Source organism: Emys orbicularis, chromosome 3, assembly GCF_028017835.1.
Source record: "Emys orbicularis isolate rEmyOrb1 chromosome 3, rEmyOrb1.hap1, whole genome shotgun sequence".
Taxonomy (NCBI): Eukaryota; Metazoa; Chordata; order Testudines; family Emydidae; genus Emys; species Emys orbicularis.
The window spans coordinates 110,374,446-110,387,186 of NC_088685.1; positions in this window are offsets into that span (position 1 = coordinate 110,374,446).

Here is a 12,741-nt window from a genome sequence, read left to right on the forward strand (position 1 = left end):
AATCAATCCCTACACACATACACACACACACACACACACACACACTTTATTTGTTACAAGTGATTCATTCAGCTCTAGTTAAGGGAATTAAAATGCGGCCCTTTCAGGAAACTCAAGAACTTGATACCAAGGTGCAAGATACCTTGATCTGCAACTGTGCAACTTTAACTGGTTATTATTTATTTTCGGCTCTTCCCAGTCATTAGAGTTAATGGGGCAGATCCTCAGCTAGTGTAATTTGCCATAGCTCCACAGTGGAACTATGGCAATTTACACCAAATCAGGATCTTCCCCCATGTTTAGAGTGCAGAATTCCTTAGGGACATATGATTTTATTAACCAAGAATGTGTACAGTAACTCCTCACTTAACGTCCTCCCACTTAATGTTGTTTCAAAGTTATGTCGCTGCTCAATTAGGGAACATGCTCATTTAAAGTTGCGCAATGCTCCCTTATAACGTCGTTTGGCTGCCTGCTCTGTCTGCTGCTTGGAAGCTTCTGTGGAAGAGCAGTGACTTTACAAGGGAGCATTGCACAAGTTCCACTTCTCCGCCTCCTCCCCCTCCCTCCCAGCGCTTCGCCCACTGCTTAGGACTTTCTGAGAGGGAGGGGGAGGAGTGGGGAAGCGCTGCGTCTCCACTGTTTGGTGGCAGGGACGCACTGGGAGAGAGGGGGAAGAGAGGGGAAGTGCCGCGTCTCCACTCCTCCCTCTCCCTCCCAGAAAGTCCTAAGCGCCACCAAACAGCTATTTGGTGGCGCTTAGGACATTCTTGGGGGGGAAGGAGCAGGGATGCGGCGTGCTCCAGAGAGGAGGTGAAGTTGGGGTGGGAAGAGGTGGGCCTGGAGTGGAGCGGGGACGGGAAGAGGCGGTCCTGGAGCATCCCCCGGCAAAGTCAGTGCCTGTTCTTCTCTGGGGAAGCTGCTGCTGCTGCTGTGAAGGTGCTTCCTAGCGTCCTTGCCTGCAGCAGGCTGTGCCTGTGTGCGGTAAGCCGTGGCACTTCCCAACCACAGTACAGTACAGTACTGTACAGTATATAATGCCATTTGTCTGCCCCCAAAAAATTTCCTTGGAACCTAACCCCCTGCATTTACATTAAATCTTATGGGAAAATTGGATTCGTTTAACGTTGTTTCACTTAAAGTTGCATTTTTCAGGAACATAACTACAACGTTAAGTGAGGAGTTACTGTACACTAAATAAACAACAAGGAGTCTGGTGGCACCTTAAAGACTAACAGATTTATTTGGTCATAAGCTTTCATGGGTAAAAACCTCACTTCTTCGGGTGCATCCGAAGAAGTGAGGTTTTTACCCACGAAAACTTATGCCCAAATAAATCTGTTAGTCTTTAAGGTGCCACCAGACTCCTTGTTGTATTTGTAGATACAGACTAACATGGCTACCCCCTGATACTGTACACTAAATACTAATCCTAGGAGAAAGAGGTTACAATATCAGTCTCAATGGAAAACCTATCCAGTGCTTTCCTTCCAGAAATATTCTTTTACTTCTTGTTCTACTTATCTATTGACTTGTGGGTCTGCTTCTATTGCTTCTTATTTTCCATTTCTTTATATATCAGCAAAGGGGATGATACATACTATCACTGCCCTCCGATCTTTCCCTTCTTAGAATATTGTTTTTATCTGTAATTACTGTTCCTGCATTGTTATGAAAGGACATCTGCTGTCGTCCTATCACCACTTCATGACTATCTTCCATGTACCTTATACGTTCAAGATCAAGAGGGCATTTCATTTCCTCTAATCTTGATTCTTACACAGCACAGCTCAGTATATTATTCAAACAGCTTGATTTTGCTCCCTCTTTCCTTCTGTTTTCTGTTGAGTTCTTTTTTATGTAACTTACCTACCCCCCTGATACTTACCTACCCTGTATGTTTCTTGTCTGCTATTGAATTTGAACAAACTTAAAGCAGAATATCCCCAAATCGTATATTGCACTTTATGCATTTGGCCCCAAAAATATTTTTTTCAGAGCAGGCCCAAGAGATCTGTCCCAAGGTATCTTGTGGCTTTTGAAGCACAGTCCCCACCCTGGCTCACTGGCTGCCTAGGGTTTGGCTTCTGCCTATCAGGTGGAGTAATAGACATTAACCTCATTAAAGCAGGGGAAAATACAACTCTGCCATGTTACTTTGTGGGGGACAAGGTGGGCAAGGTAATATCTTTTATTGCATCAACTTCTGTTGATGAGAGAGACAAGCCTTTGAGCTACACCGAGCTTTTCTATGAGTCTCTTACTTTGTGATAGTGTATGACATTTCAGGGTGCAATCCAGACCTGTGAGGGGTTGCGTCACCACTTGCCTTACAATTTGGGGTGCCTCACAAAGCTTCGCTTCAGTAGCTTCCAACCTGGGCTCCTCACAAACAGCCAAGCAGCATGCAGGTCACACCCTGAATGTCTGGGTATAGCTGCAGCCCTGGTTCAGCAGCTCTGACCCCAGCAGCCTGTTAGCAAACCCAGCCACTCTCTGGCTTCTAGCAGCCTTGGTTACCATTTGCAGGGTGACCCCAACACTTCCCATCCCAGATTTTCCCAAAAAAGTGTGTTTTGCATTGTCCAGCCCTCTCATGGATAATCCAGATATATTAGGTCCATTGCCCCTCTAAGGGGATCAATATACAACTCTCTGCTACCTTAAATAAAGTTACTCAAACAATTCACAACACTGGATTAGGTTTGATTAAGGAATAAAACACGTTTATTTAACTACAAAGAGATAGGTTTTAAGTGAGTACAAGTAATGAGACATTAAAGTCAGAAATGGTTACAAGAAAAATAAAGATTAAAATGCTTTCTAAACTTAACAAGCTGGACTTAAAGTTCTTACCACAGGCTTACAATAACATTGTTGACCAAATTTCAGATCAGGTTCTGCTCCAAAAGTCCATAGGCTGTTTCTTTTTGTTTTCTTAGATGAAAAAAAAGAGAGATGTATAGGGAGAGAGAAACTGGGATGATTTCCCCCTCACCTTTATAGTCCAGTCCTCCTTTGAGATGCATTTTCATAAAGGTTACTCAAAGCAAAATTTATTTTCATCACAATAGTGAAAGAGGTTCCATGATGTTTCTTCTTACCTCTGTTTGCTGAAATGCAGATTTTCCTGGTTTTCTGTCCTCCCCCTCTCACTGTCTGAGGAGCCTGTTTAAAACTTATATGGAAACTGAGATAGACACACATTCCTTTGTTTAAGATCTGTGCGACCAGTACTGCCTAACTGGGGCTATGTAGGTTTGAAATGTTCCACCAACATCTTTTAGGGGGAATTCATAACTTTACATATAATGTTGCTACATACATTTCATCATTATATTATTGACCAGTAAGTTATTAGTTTTCAAATGATACCTTATAGTGCATATTTTGTACAAAGATTAGTATAATAGTGTGTAGGGTATGAATACAGGGGTGCATTCTGTCACATAGTGATAGTGACATGCCTCCAACTAGATCTCGAAAATTTGGATATGCAGATAATCTTGCCATGACAATCCAAGCACCAAACCTCCATAACATTGAGAAAGCATTAACTGAGGACCTCCAGACTATGGAACAATACTTCTGGACATGGAGGCTCACACCAAACCCTGGAAAAACAATAGTAAGCACATTTCATCTTAATAATAGAAGTGCCAAAAACACACTGAAAGTAGCTTTCTGTGGTAAAAATGTGTGACATGATTACACTCCAACATACCTTGGAGTGAAACTCGACCACACCCTCCCCTTCCATGATCACCTTGAGAAGGTAGCTGCAATGATAAAAAAGAAAGCCAACATAATCCAGAAACTATTAGGTGCAACCTGGAGTTCATCGGCATCAGTTGTACAAACTTCTGCAATAGCACCTGTATATTCAGTAGCTGAATATTGTGCACCAGTATAAAGCAGAGGCAGCCACACACAACTTATTTACACCCAGCTGAATAGAGTCAGTTGGCTCCATCACTATGGCTACCTGTTCTGTCTAACATCGTTATGCCGAACTGCTGCAACACTCCACAAAGGTCAGCGAATCCAGGAAAACAGATGCCTTCTTATCCACCGAGACCTTGAAAACTCCTCTCCCCACCCCCCCCACCCCAACATCTTAAGTCCCACAAGCCTTTCTGGGAACATTTGCTTAGCCTCATGCAATCAGGCTATGATCAGAAGGAGGCTTGGAAAGCAGGTTGGACTAAACAAGACTTTAAAAATAAGCACCTTGTGCCAGATCCCACACAGAAGGCTCCTGGGTTCGACATTCCATGGTCATTTTGGTCAACTCTGAACTGAATCCAAACCAACCATGGTAGATGCAGTCATCTAATGCACAAATGGAAAATCAAGGACTCCTCGGCATGCAAGTGTGGCTCCCCATGACAGACCATCAAACATATCACCAACTACTGCCCAATTTATAATTATTAAGGAGGCATTAATGCAATAAATTCTGCTACTCCTGATGTAGCCATTTGGCTCGATCAACTTTGGGTGAAATTGTTGTTGCTGCTTTACACCAGCCATACAAAAGAAGAAGAAGTAACAATGAATAATATAGATTGTGTCTATAAAATTGTTAATGACTAAAGCATTTTACTGAAGTAGTTGTATAAAATTTCTAGATTTTAACATTGTTTAATTAGCTAAATGCTTTGAGGTGTTGCGACATCAGCAATGGTAAAAAGCAATGCAACACAAGAACTGGTAGCACACCCTGGGGTACCTTGATGGCTCATTTAGCTAATCGTTCTATTTAGCATAATTATACAATGAAAACAGGACACAAATATATTGCACAAACAAAAATATGATAATGTGCATATATTACCATAATTTGGCCTACAAATTAAACCTCCCTTTTGGCCTTCTTGTCATTAGGTTGACTAAATAAACTCATCATCCATGTCAATCTAAGAGCCATTAAGTGGGTAGAATGCTATGAATGGTATCTTTCATATTTGCAGTATGTTTAGTTATTTTCTGAGTCCGAACATGACTGTTTCTTCCTTAAAGTGCTTTGAAATAAAATACACTGGGAATGAGTCATACTTAAAATCCATAGGATCACAGGGGCTTGTTCCAAAGCTCAGTGAAATCAATGGAAAATTTTACATTGAATTCAGTGGACTCTGGATCTGCCATCAAAGGGAATTTAATTAATTCTTATCCACTGTCATTAATTATATTGGTGTTTGAGAGGGACTCAAACTAGTTCTTGATACATGCGTCCTCTAATTTAGGGAGACAAAGTCTAATCAAACCCCAGATTTAAATCCAAACTTTTCAATTTTCCCCCTCTCTGTAATGAGTTGAATTACACCAGTGGTTCTCAACTAGGGGTACACATACCTTTGGGATACATAGAGGTTTTCCAGGGGTACATCAACTCATCTAAATATTTGTCTAGTTTTACAACAGGCTACATAAAAAGCTCTAGCCAAGTCAGTACAAACTAAAATTTCATACAGACAATGACTTGTTTATACTGCTCTATACACTGAAATGTATATACAATACTTATATTCCAATTGATTTATTTTATAATTATATGGTAAAAATGAGAAAGTATGCACTTTTTCATCACCCACTTTGAAATTGGAAAAAGTTAAGTTTTGGAAGGAAGTTAAGTAATGTGTGCCTTTGTGTTTCCAAGACCAGAAACAGAAGTACTGAAATACCATGAGAAAGAATGCTTTTCTTGTTATATTTTCAGTCTCAGTAGAAATTGGAAGACTGGGAATCTTGCAAGAAAATTTGTTTTTGAGCTCTCCACCCAATCTTTGCTTACTCAGCAGATTTGTATAGTTTGAATAAACAACCAGATTTCTCTGAGTTTATCTTAACTGAACTTCACAGCTTTATGACTGAGGTTCACTCATCCCTAATATTTAGCCATATCTTTAGAACCAGGAACACTAGCAAATTCCAGATGCCTTGTGCTTCATTGCCATTGCGTAGATGCTTTAAACTGAGTTTAGTCAGCTAATTAAGCCAGGTTTACATCTGTTTTGCAGTGCCAGAGCAGCACTAAGCAGACAGACCACAATGGTGACTCTCACCCTTCATTTTCAATCATATTAATACTATAGTGTTTCACTGGATTACTACACAGAATACTTTCAATGACAGGCAGTTTAAATGTGCACTTGATGTAGTTATACTTGTTATCAAGTGACAACTGGTGGAAAATTATATTAGCAGCCTTTCATTGAATGTAGTTTTTCATCTTAAGGCATCCTGATAGTTTAACCTTGTCTGTGTGGTAAGGTGAACTTGAGGATATGTGCAACTACACAAGATAGCCTTGCAAATTTTCATGAATATATATATTAGCACAGGCACAAAATCTACTCACTCATCTCTACAAAGAGGATAATATTAATTAAAAGCTAAAACCTTCATTCAGCCATCAGAAAAACTACTCATTCGGGTCCAGGGACAAGAAGAATTTTGCAAGACTGTATTAAGAAGTCTGTGCTATAGGGAGGTAAGATCAAAGTGGTTATGACCAATAAGAAGAGGGGAGAAATATTTCTTCTGAAAATCTGGAAATTCCAAGCAAATAAGTATAGGCATCTTTATGATCTAGGTGCTCTTACTCACCTAGCACAACTGAAATGGAAAACTAACTGACTACGTTGTTGCTATATTTTACCATCTATGGTCAACTTGGAGAGTATTCTTAAGTTTTGAATTAGAATTGGTGACTAATACTTTTGTATGCAGACTCTTCTTCATTTACAATGGTTTAATAGGCAAATTGAGTCTCAGTGATTAGGAGACAGTAGACTGCCTGAAAACACAATTTCAAATCCTGGTCAGAACTGGTCAGAAAAATTTCAAATCTTTCCCCCCTTTTCTATACCTTATTCTAATTGACAAGACAGAAGAATTTAGGTACACAAAATATCTAATTGGGAAACTTGCCCGCTAGCATTAACATTGTAATAGCCTAACGGTATTTTAATTGTAGCACCTCGTGGTAATAGTTTAGAAACAACATTTATATAAGTTAACTAGGATAGCTAGATGTAGAGAATGAGGGAGACCTCTATTATTTTTATGAATATCATATGTATCTGAGTTTACCAGTTTGATATTACTCTGTCTGACTACCCAGAGTTAAATCAAAGAATCTGTTGGGGCAAATAAGCAGGATACAAAACGATTACAGAGATAAAAGATACCTCTAGAGAGGATACTAAGGGCATTAAGAGAATAATAGAGGTACTATTAATCAGGTTAACATATTTACTTTCCTAAGGCCTGAGCTGAGGATCAAAGGGACACTATACCATTAGAACCATCTGCCTATAGAGGAAGAGGAGGGAGTGCTGAAGGTTAGACTCTGACAGAGACACTGTGGCAGTGCAGTGTGTTTCTCTCAGTCCAGAGGTAGGGGGCCAGCAGTGAGTGGAACTTACCAAAAACTTGCATGGAAAGGATACAGTTTGGGTAAGACTGAGTCATATAGAACACTTGCTGTTTTAACCCTTTTCTCTGCTCACTATGTACTTTTATGTGAGTAAACAATGTTTGTTTTGATAAATTGTTTTGAGACACTTTTAATCTGCCACTGGTCACAGACTCCTAGAGAGTTTACTTGTAGGTGTCAAATAAAGTTGGGCCTGTTAGGTTTTTACACTGTAGGGAAACAGGAGGCCTGCAATCCAGAGATCCAGTCTATAATTGTTTGAATGACACGGTTCCACCTTTGAGAGAGGTCAAGGAAGTGAAGTCTGTCACCTCAAAGGTGCACTCGTAAAGGACTGCAAAGGGGTCTAAAACTCAGCTCACCTAGTAACCATGACACTGGGTAATTATGAAATGATACTTAGGGATGTCGTTGTAGTACAATGTTTATCTCGCAGGTGCTGGGTATTATGTACAAAATAGCTTGATGTTTTTATAAAATTAATATTTTAATACCATTTTGCTAAAAGTTTGTTTCTGAATGTCCCCCCGCCCCCCAGTTTCATACAGGAGGTGTGCTCCCAGTCGCAGCTCTTAACTGCAGCACAGCATTAGTGTGGAATGGGAGTTCTGCAGAGGAGAGGTTCTGCTCCCAGCTTGTATCTCTGGGGCAAGGAGTCAGTATTTTGTTTACAAACAGAGGCACAGTGATTAAAATAAGAAAGGGATGGTAATTTAATGAAGTGTTAGATGAGCCTGTAAAACAGGAATCCCCCTGCAGAGGGTAAGGGGCATTGAAGAGAGAATGCAAGGGACTCAGAAGAAATACAGCCAAGCCCTCTGAGCCAAATTTACATTCAGAAAAGAGGCATATTTGAGGAGTGTAGGTGAAAAGAAGGGGCCAAAAACAAGGGAAGGGATAGCAGTGGTATAGAGAAGTTCCCACTGTACCTGTGGTCCCATCACCGTAGTATCTGAGTCATAGGTTGCACGTAATGGAGGCTGGGGAAGGCTAAGCCTCCCCAAACCTTGCGCTGCTGGCGGTGGGGCAGTGGTGGATTTGGGGACCCTGGAAAAATCTCCCCCTGACACAGCTGTGGAGCTGGAGAAGCACTCACTCCACACCATGGCCCCAGGGCTGCGGCAGGGGCACATAGCTTTTCTGGTCTCAGGGCCGCAGCGGAGGGAGGAGGAAGGAGTGTGCGGGGGACAGAGCCTTGGGGGGGGGGGACAGGTGGAGTGGGGGCAGGGGTGGAGGAGAAGAGGCAGGATGGGGCTGTGGGTGGAACAGGGGAGGGGCTCCGGGCTTGGAGCTCCAGCCAGGGCCAAGAGCTCTGCTATGGTCACAGCTGAGGCTGAGAGCTCTGGCCAGGTCCAGGGGAGGGGCTAAGAGCAGCGAGCAGAGCTGTGGCCTTGCCTGGAAGAGGTGGGAAAGCGGCAGGGCAGGGGGCTAGCCTCCCCAAGGGGAAGCTTCACCTGCTGTCCATGATCTGAGTGCCTCACAATGTCTAACCTATTTCTCCTCACAGCCCCTCTGTGAGGTAGAGCAGTGCTGTTATCTCCATTGTACAGATGGGGCATTGAGGCACACACAGACTAAAGACCAAATTTTCAATGGTATTTAGACACCTAGTGGGATTTTCAAAAGCACCTTGAAAGTTAGATCCTTTGTAAACCCCACTAGATGCCTAGCTGTATCTTTGGGTGCCTAAAAACTTTTGAAACTCTGTCCCTAAGACACTGGCCTCTGGTCATACAGGAAGTCCATGTGGGGAGTAGAACCCAGGTCTCTGAGGGCTAGCTCACTGTCCTCTGGGCCAGGTTCTCTCTCTGCTGCATGCTTGGGGAAAAAACACACCTCTGATAGATGGGAGCAAAACCAAGAAGGCCAGTTCTCTGAGACTCAAGCAAATGGTCCCAGGTGATTGGGAAGTATGTCATGGTTGACAGCATGACAAGCAGCACAGAGGTCAGGAAGGATGGAGAGGGGGAGAGACAGAGAGAGAAAGAGTCAGTTGATGAGAAGATGATTTAACCCCCAAGGGATGGCAGGTTCTTCCCCATGCTGGGGTATAGAGCAATGTCTGCTGTGAAATTTTATATTTTAACTGAAACCCATTTTGTTTTGTCATTTTTTGTTCTGAGTTTGAGAAAAGGAAGGAATGAAAAGTGTCTTATGGGTATCAGAGGTTGTTTATGCCTCAAATTCTTAGGGTGTCAGCTGTATCCAGGCCAATTCCAGAACAAAGAACAGAAATTGCATCCACAGAATCCATAAAGTCAACAATTATTGTCATGATTTGTCTTATTCACTGGACACCATCTGTGTGCTCAACACTGTTCAGAATATGCGAGAAAATGTAGTCTCTGAGCCAATCGATATAAGATGTGTAGTCCTGGATAAGATGGCTCAGATATTTAAGTATGAAGTGTATAGTTGTTGAGCACATGTTAATATCTATGAGTGGAGGCGCTGATGGTCATAAAAGTTTTACTTGATTAACGACTAGAAGATTTGACCCTCCAACTTTCTTTCAAGAGGAAGAACTGCCCAGAGCTCCCGTGCCTGTTTGTTTTCCTTTCCTGCCTAGAGTGGCCCTGATATACCTCAGAAGTCTCAATTTTTTTCTCAACTTTAAAATGTGAAATTTTCTTGGCATTTGGTTTTAAATATTCTCCCATGAGAACTGCATCTCAACCACTGTAGTGTTGCATTTAAGAGCTTTCTGGAAAGTAACTGCCCTTTAAACAGAAGTGAAAGCAGTGTTGCCAACTCTCATGATTTTGTCATGAGTCTCATGATAATTACTGTTTTTCTTGAAGCCCCAGCTCCTGGGAGTCAAGTGGATATGTGATGATTTCAGCCTTCATTCTTAAAGAAAAATGAAGTTTCTAGCCCTCATGACTGTGGAGAAAGCTTCAAAATGTGACCCTAGTACACCCTAAAGGCTCAAAAAGCAGAAGGCAAATAAAGAACACCAAAACTATTATTTTTACATAATCTAATGATTTTAAAACCAATCTCATAATTTTTGGTGAGCCTGATTCATGATTTTTGAACATTTGGGGTTGGCAATACTGTGAAAGTGACTTGAAAGTGTCAGTTTCACTCCTGTTTAAAGTCAGTTTCTAGTCTATTATTTGTAGTGGAGTAACACCCCTAGAGCCCCAGGCAGGTGCAGTATAAACTCACAGGACCTTGCCCTAGTAGGATGTTTCCAAAGTTAAATGATCTATTCCAAGCTTGGTGAACTGCAAAAAAGATAGAAAGTAATCTAGATTTTTCTACAATTGTTTCAATTGTTGTATTCAAGAGTTAGTAACAAAGTAAGAATACACATTAAAATTTTAAACCTAGCCACATGTTAGTATTAGAACTAAGTAGGTCTAATATTTATTTAATTTTCTTTCTTTATATAGGAATTAGATACAGTGCTCCTGTCAGCTAATTTCTAAGTTATCGTTTGCAAAATACCTAGGGTTTTCAGGTGCCTAAGTAGCCACTGGAATCACAGTTAAAGTTGCCCTCCCTCCCCTGCCAAATCTGAAATGATGCCCCTAGTCTCTGCCTGGCTGGCATGCAGATGGGGGCTAAACTGACATGCAAACTTTGTCACTGCCAGCAAGACCAAAAGGGAAGGGGGGAGAGAACATTAAGATCAAAAGGGTCTCAAATGAAAGCACATAAAAGCAATTTTTAGCTTTTAGAAAGAGGTTAAAATTATAGTAGTCGAATTCAGAATAATGAGCTTCCTGTTGAGTCTCAATACTTCATTTGTATAGTTCTTTAATTTATTAAAATACATGATAGAGGAGAAAAGGAACGTTTTCTTAATACTCCTATATTTTAAAAACTGATCCATTAAAATATATTCATATGTATGTCATTCCTGGGCTGTATGCCAAATTTCAGCCAATATCAATTTACAATGGTAGAGTTAATAATACCTAACAAGATGGTATATAACTTAATGCAGTTTGGACAATGCTCCTGTAAAGAAAGTAATATAAAGGGTGTTAGTCTAGGTAGCAGAGTGAACTGCACATATCAGTTCATCCCTGGAGACCGAATTGTAAACCCTATGTATACACAAATGGATATAAAGATAGTGGTTCCACACTATTGTCGGTCAAAAATTCACCACAATTTGGCTTATTTGACTGTCTGGTCAGGAAAAATCCAAGTCTGAAATTTCAAAAGGCATGACAGGTCAGGATTGAGGTGAACCAGCAGACCTATCCTTAGTGACTTATTGATTTGTTATTCCAGCTAAGTCACTGTTTTCTCTTCTTTAGGCTTCCTATCTGTTGTGTCTTATTATTAACTATTTGAATTAGAATAGCATCTGGAGGCCCAAGCGTGCTAGGCACTGTTCAAATACCTAGTGAGAGATAGTCTTTGCCCTAAAAGTTTACAAACTAAATTAATAAAAAGCAACAGAGGGTCCTGTGGCACCTTTAAGACCAACAGAAGTATTGGAGCATAAGCTTTCGTGGGTGAATGCCCACTTCATCAGACTTGCGTCTGATGAAGTGAGCATTCACCCACGAAAGCTTATGCTCCAATACTTCTGTTGGTCTTAAAGGTGCCACAGGACCCTCTGTTGCTTTTTACAGATTCAGACTAACACGGCTACCCCTCTGAAACTAAATTAGGGTGACCAGATAGCAAGTGTGAAAAATTGGGATTAGGTGGAGAGGGGATAGGTGCCTAAATAAGACAAAGTCCCTATAAAATCGGGACAGTCCCTATAAAATTGGGATATCTGGTCACCCTAAACTAAATAAACATGGCAAAGGGAAAACAGAAATATGAAATGATTTGTTCAAGTTCACACAGCAGGGTAGTGTTTTGGCTAGGATTAGAACCCAGGGGTCCTGACCCATTAGACCATGGCAATTCCTTTACTTAACTTCCTTTTTAGGCTACATCTACAATTACAGCAGCATGTAGCATACTACACTGCACACATCCTTAGCCTGGGTATAAATAGCAGTGTAGATGGCGAGGCATGGCTTAGGTGAGTAAAATTAAGATACGCCAAAACCTTAGGGTATATACCCTACATGGCTGTTTACATACACAAGCAGTGGCTCCTATATCTACACTGTTATTTTTAGCAGTATAGTGTTCTGCTGCCTCTTGCCCGCCAGAGCCTTTCACAGCTGCATGTAGCTACACATCACAGCGTGGACGTATCCTGCTTTTTACTGAGGTGTGTAGCTACGTGCACTCTACACGCTGCTGCCAACTTTGACAAGGCTTTCGACTACAAAGTCTTCAGGGCAAGGACTGTCTCAATCTTTGTATTTTGTACA